Raw genomic sequence first — 6,712 nt, 5'->3', positions numbered from 1 at the left:
CGCGCGTCTTGTACTGAGGCTCTTATTTGTTCAGCTGAAAGCTGAATATGCTGTGTGAGATGCCCTTATATGTAAGGCCAGCAAAGTGAAGTCATCAGTTAAAATGTAAACACATTAGTCACACAGTCAGTTCAAAGTAAAAATGAGTAAATAGGTGAACTGCAAAGCTCTGACTGGATGGGAGACTGAGACTCTCCCATGGTACTGATGCAAATATTGTAGTGGTGAGTTTAAGTTTCCTTTAAGTTTGTGATAATTAATGTGCATTCTCCCACACGTATGGTGCAGGTAGCTCCCTTTAAAATCATTGGGGTTGAACCTTGCAGTGCAGAGAGGAGATACTAAATAAAGCATTATGTGATACTGTGAAGCATTAGCATCTGTAATAAACACAATCTGGGTGTATGGGGGAGAGAGTGGTAACAGTGTCCAAAGCATTCCAGTGTGTTCATATTGTGATTTGAGTTGAGAGAACTGGGGAATAATTTCTGGAATAAACTGAATGTTAAAAATCTTAGATGCAGCCTGTAAAATCCTCAGAAAGGCATTTTATCCGGAAGATTGTGCTTGCAAAATAAAAGGTTGTCTTGTCAGTGATGGAGGAGGAGGTTGTGTGCAAGTGAGCAGTGGAACTGTGTTCACTGTATGTTCACTAATCTTTTCCAAAGGCACAGTTTCCAGTGGAAATCTCTGTTGTAATAAAATTGCCTTCTCCAAGCCTGTCTGCCAGTTCTCTACAAATCCTTTCCATGTTGATATGCTTAAGCCCTCTGCTTTTGATGGTCTTTTCCCTGTTGTATTCATGCATATTATTTGTGCTTTGGTTCATGCTGATCTGTAGCAGATGGGGAAGTAGAGAGCAGAAGGAATTTTTTCCCACTTTGAGTGTCCCTGAAGGTCAAAATATCTGCCTTAGGCTTCACTACTTGAATGATAATACTAATTTCACATGGCTTGCGGTGATAGTGTGCACAAGAAGGCGGTGTTGGGCTGTGGCTCTATTCCATTTCAAAACAGCAGGTAACAGGTTTTTTTACTGCTGTAAACTTTTTACAGCAGTAAAAAAACACTAGATATTGTGGATAAAGTGCTGTAGTCATGTGATAGAAGAAAGCTGACTTCCTGACAGGGGCTGTTTAAGAGCAGAACTTCAGCTACTTTTACAGTCACATTCCCTATCTCTTTAATTGTCTTATTAAAATCCACAGACTTCACAAATTCCAGTAATTCTTTGCTGTCTCCCCTCAAGATCATATGGTCACTTAACACCACCCTGCTTACTAAACAAAAGGGAAATCTATACCCTCCACTTAAAAGCCCTTCTGCAAACAAACAGTCTGAGGACTGCTGTCCTTTAGCCAAATAGCTTTTTGGTTAAATTACTCAATGAAACGTGGCCAACCATCTTTCCAAATATGGAGAAAGAAGGCATTATATTCCTCCCCCTTCACGTTCCCCCAAATGCAGCTGGACGAAATACATCCCCATGCTCAACCCACGCAGAATTTATGCCTGCAGAGACAATGCTGCAGTTTTACATGCCCTACAATTTTTGGAAAAATACAGGTCAGTTTTTTTCTACTGTGAAGATGTTCTGTTAGTGACTTTGTGCCATGGGGGAAACTCAACTGCAACTGAAACATTACATCCTTTGAAGGAACTTTGCAACGTTCTAAATTGTATCTAAGCTAGAGATAAAATGTCAGTTTTTGAAAAGAAAGAAGAACCCGATGTTACTTAAGCTTATTCTCAGTCTCCCTTCGTGCTCACCAGAGCATCCATCTGGAGAAACCTCACACAATACAGAGCTAGCAGAGCCAGACGTCCTTCCTTAAGGATGAAAAGCCATAGGCAGGGAACAGGATTAACCTGCACTGACTACTTTCCTTGTGGATGTCAGGCAGCATTTCACTGGGGGTGTTGAAAACTGCATGAGGAGCAAAGCTAGCAGGAATAGACTTTATGAAATGGGAACTATTTGCATTCTTAGAAAATGACATCTGAAATTTGCCTACTGGGGATCCACTAACACTGTAATAGGGAAGAAGTACCCTGAGGGCAGTCATTGGTAAGTGGTGTCCAAAGTCTTCCTGGAAAGAAGGTGGAAGAGGAGGAAGGAGCTTCTTCCTCCTTCCTCCTGTAGCTTTGAGAGGAAGGGCAGGTAGGACAGGCCCAGCTCCTGAGTGCTGCGGGGTGAATTTTCTCCTCAGCCCTAAAGCATTCTCCTTCCAGGGAAGGAGAGAGAAGAAAGCCACTGCTGCCAGTGGCTTACCTACCTACAGCCCTAGTTATAGTTCTCATCTGCTGTATCCAATCTGTGGCAAAGAGCAGGGTCTACTCCCGAGAGCTCTCTGCAGTAGGTTGTGTTTCTGGAACACGCTGATTCAGCAGTTTCTAATCATTGGATTTTTTTTTTTTTTTTTTAATTATTATTATTATTTTTTTTTTTTTGTAGCAGTGGTGAAAGAAGTATGGAAAAGAGATCAGGATGTATTTTACATTTAAAATTGAGGTATTGAAGCTAGGCAGTGCATGCCTCAGTAATAGAAATTGAGTGATTTTTTTTTACTTTTAGGCATTGCCCTTTCTTGGCTCAAGCAGAATATGAAGAAACTTGCTTGGAGTAAATTAACAATTTTTCCATGAAAGTAATAGTGCTCCTAAAAAAAGAAGAAAAGAGATTAATCTGTTAAATTATCGCTTGTTTTATTGTTAAAAAGCTAGGATAGATACATACTTTGCAATTCTTTCAACTACCAAAAATTCACTGACTTCAATTATTTTAAGACAAATTGTTCAGGACTAGAAACTTGAAGTTCAGACTTCCCACGTAAATTGTTTAAACACACACAGTTGAGAGCAGTCAGTTTTGATTTATGCATGCAAATCCCATTGACACCTCTGGGAGTTCTGACACAGACTGAAGAGAGTACATGGCCCTTAAATGAGGGCAAAGTGTCTGTCCACATGACTTTGGAAAAAGATTATTACGTAGGAGGAGAAGAGTCAGTTTGCCAAAAGTTTCTGCTTTCAGGCAGAGGTCTGTAAAAGGAATGGGTGTTTCAATCTTCTGCAGAGCAAACAAGCACTTGAATGATCCAGGCAATGGGTTACTAGTTCAAGCTATAAAAAAAAGAAAAACAAGATTCATGTTGCTTTGCAGTATTCAGACAATGAATTTCATCTTCACTTGTAGCCAAGCCCAATGCACACTAAGAATATGATATGACCAGCTTCCAAGATTGAAAAAAAAAAAAAAAAAGGTAGGCAAAATTAAAACATCTGCGAGTCTTTGTCTGCACAGCAGATGTGGAATACACTTTCAGGCTAAGCTCATGAGAGTTCACAAAACATACTTTGCCTGTTAAGCACAAAGTCAGGACGTTCATGCTGAGGTGACTACATTTTAGTATATTCTATACCCCAAACTACGTGTTGCAAAATTTTTGTAAGGATCCAGGCAGTTACTAAGTATGAGAAAAGCATCTTTGATCATAAAAGACAGGTTTGTATGCAGGGAAACTTGAAGCTTTGGAAGCTCTAGTGTAGCAGGACAGAAGATCCAGGAAAAGTCTGTAGGCTCAAGTCTATTCAGGAGTTTTATTTTTTTTCCCCAAAATAAGTCAACACCTTTAAAATGCAGTTTTGGTAGACAGGTTCTTCCAGGTTGTGTTTTCTTGCTGCAGAATATAATCTTGAAACACAAAAGCACTGCTGTATGGGAACTGCTGAGTCACGGCCTGAACCTCTGATTGATCACCTGAGGTGAGCCATGAGTCAGCCAGAGGAGCACAGCTGAAGGCAATCCTAGACCTACTGAAGAGCTGGCTACCAGAGGGGAAGGATCTCTTCTGGAGATCACCTCTCTTGGTGTTTTGTGGTGAGCTCAGTCGAAGGGTAAGCTCTTCCACCTATTCTCTTTTTGTGATCGTTGCCTATTTTGCCTAACTCTCTTGATTATATTGTGATTATAACATCTTGATATCTATTGATTATACACACTGGCAAACTTACACTCTACTTATTTAAAGTGCACAGTTACTGCTTGACTGCTTCACATGGTATTTATTCTCCACTAACCCAGTAAGGTTGGACTAGAAGAATCAGAATACATTTCTAATTTCTCTTTTCTGAAGGAGGATTTACGTTCTGTTATTTCCAGCAATGCCAAGGACTGAGAGTCAAGGAGAAAAGTTTTGGGGTGTGTGGAGCAGTTCTTTTCTACCAAAACTGAAACTCACAAGTTGAGAACTAGTGAGTTTTCTCTGTGGGTAAGAAAGGACTCAAGTCTCCAGGGCTATAGCCTCCACGTTAATGTTTCTACCACTTTCATCATCGCCCAGGAAGATCAAAGCTGTTATGATGTTGTGATATTCTTGAAAATACCTCTCTCAGACGGGAGGTGATTCTAGCCTGGGAAAGTGATTAACTGAAAAATGATTTGATAGTCAAAAGAATATGGTAGATAGGAAGTCGTAAGAAAAATAGAGACATTGAATATGGAGCAATTCCACTGTTGCTTCCAATGCAAAGATCAAGTGTCATTATGTGAAAGTGTCAAGGACATGATTCAGAAGGACGTGCTGCACACAACAGTGTGTACATAAGCAACCAAACTCCAAGCCATGTAATGCAGTGGACACAAAAATTTTGTTTAGAAGAGTAGAAATTTAAATAATTTAAGGTATAAATTTTAATTATTTAATTATTCAAAATTTTATCAATGGAATAAAAGTACGTCCAAAGCTTTACAATTGTGCAAATATGTCACTTCCATCTCTGAAATCTTAGAATTGCACATCCCAGACTTCGAGAGAGTGTTAATTACACTTGCTGGGATTCAAATTGCTTCATTAAATGTGGCATTTTAAGAGAAGATTCAAAAGTAGGCAGAGCCTTAGTTCAATCTGACATGGTTCATGCTGCATTCATTGCAATCCACTTTCCCTCAGAATGAGATTTTGTGTGCATATTACTCAAAATATTATTTTGAAATCAAGCCAGACCAAGGCTGAAGACATGAAAGTAGAAATTAGGATGAAGAGCCCTCAAAACCACAGTGCCAGGAGTGGGGAAATAAACAAAGCTGAAAAGAGAATGCAAGCCTACAGGAAAAAGAAAAAAAAAAAAGAAATAAAAAAAGAAATAAAAAAACTGTGAGTAATCAACACTGAGCTCAGTATGCTAAAGGGGAAGCAGGAAAATACTGAAATGAGAGCCAGAGTAGTGGCAAGGTCCAATTATCTCTTCCTTTATGTGTTAATGGAGGCAGTACTGGGACATCCCAGCCAGCAGTTATGTCACAACACTAAGACCATCTGCCTCCCTTCTCTCCTCTTCTAGACATCTGTCTGCTTCATCCTCTCTGTCCTAACAGGAGGTACTCCTCACTCCTCAAGAGTTTACAAAACCTTGATTGAACTTACACAGTTTGTGTTCAGCAGCCTATCAGGAGTAAAGGCGAACAGAAAGGAGAACACATTGTGTCTCGGGTTGAGCTCACTCGCCCACTTGAATTCACACTTAGAAGATGCATGTGTTTGTGGCAGTTAAACCAGAAAGGTAACTGAACTTGTGCTTGTTTTAGAAGTCTGATCCGTTTGGTTCATGTGACTTTGTTTCTGGTTAAAGTGACATTTGGGGTAGGTCCTCTTACTGTTAACTGTTCTGAGTGTCTCCTCTGTCTGATTAACAAAAGCTAAAGAATACTAAAATTTCAGCCAAAACAAAACCCCCCAACAAACATCGTCAGGATGTTCAAACTGAGGCTGAATGTTCTGGACTTATACTTATATATACTTATATATAACTTATATAATTAAGTATAATTATATTATATATATATTATTATTATTATATATTTTATATATTTATATTATTTATATATAATTATATATTATATATATTAAGTATAAATAAGTATATTATTATACTTATATATAACTTATACTACTACCATCCATACTCAGGCATAACTCCCAGCCATTACTGATGGGAATTTTACCAGAGCAAGAGCTAAGAAAGAGACCCCTACACTTGATTTTTTTTTTTTTCTTCTGGAAATCAGTGAAACCAGTGGAAACTTGATAGTTAATGATGCAATTTCAGAATTTCAAATTTGAATGTGAAGAGAAATGTGTAAATGTTATAGCTATTTTCTGTTGAGTGAGTAATGAACCTTCCATTTTCACACAGATGTACATGTAGCTGATGGCCCTAAGGTGTTTGAAGACACATCAGCACTGTGGCAAAATGTTTGGTTTGTGTGCTGCCTCTCTCTTTGGGCTCTGTAAATAATCATGCTTGCTCTGTATCCTGCTATTTATCTTTTCTTTAGTCTTGTATTTGTCTCCTTATCACCAAGATTTACTTGCAGTTGCGTCAGTGAATCAGTATTGTGTGACCACAAAGGACAAAAGAAGCAGAGAATCTCATAATCATGTAGGCCTGAAGGCATCTCTAGAGATCGTATAGCCCAATAACCCTGCTAAAGCAGGTTCTCTATACTAGGAAACTGTAAAGGGAACAACCTTATGTGATACAAACAGTTGGTATAAAAAGCAACCCTGGCATAGAGACTGCCACCAATTTATACAGCATCCAAACCAGAACAGGCAAAAATGTGTCTTCAGAAAGTTGGAACAATTCATGGAAGATGGATTATTTGGGGATAGTAAGCATGCAATTTTTGTTTCCCAACTATATCACCATT

This window comes from Centrocercus urophasianus, unplaced genomic scaffold, assembly GCF_019232065.1.
Source record: "Centrocercus urophasianus isolate 14NV4802_14NV808 unplaced genomic scaffold, USGS_Curo_1.0 seq_31, whole genome shotgun sequence".
NCBI lineage: Eukaryota > Metazoa > Chordata > Aves > Galliformes > Phasianidae > Centrocercus > Centrocercus urophasianus.
Note: the sequence above shows the minus strand (reverse complement) of the source record.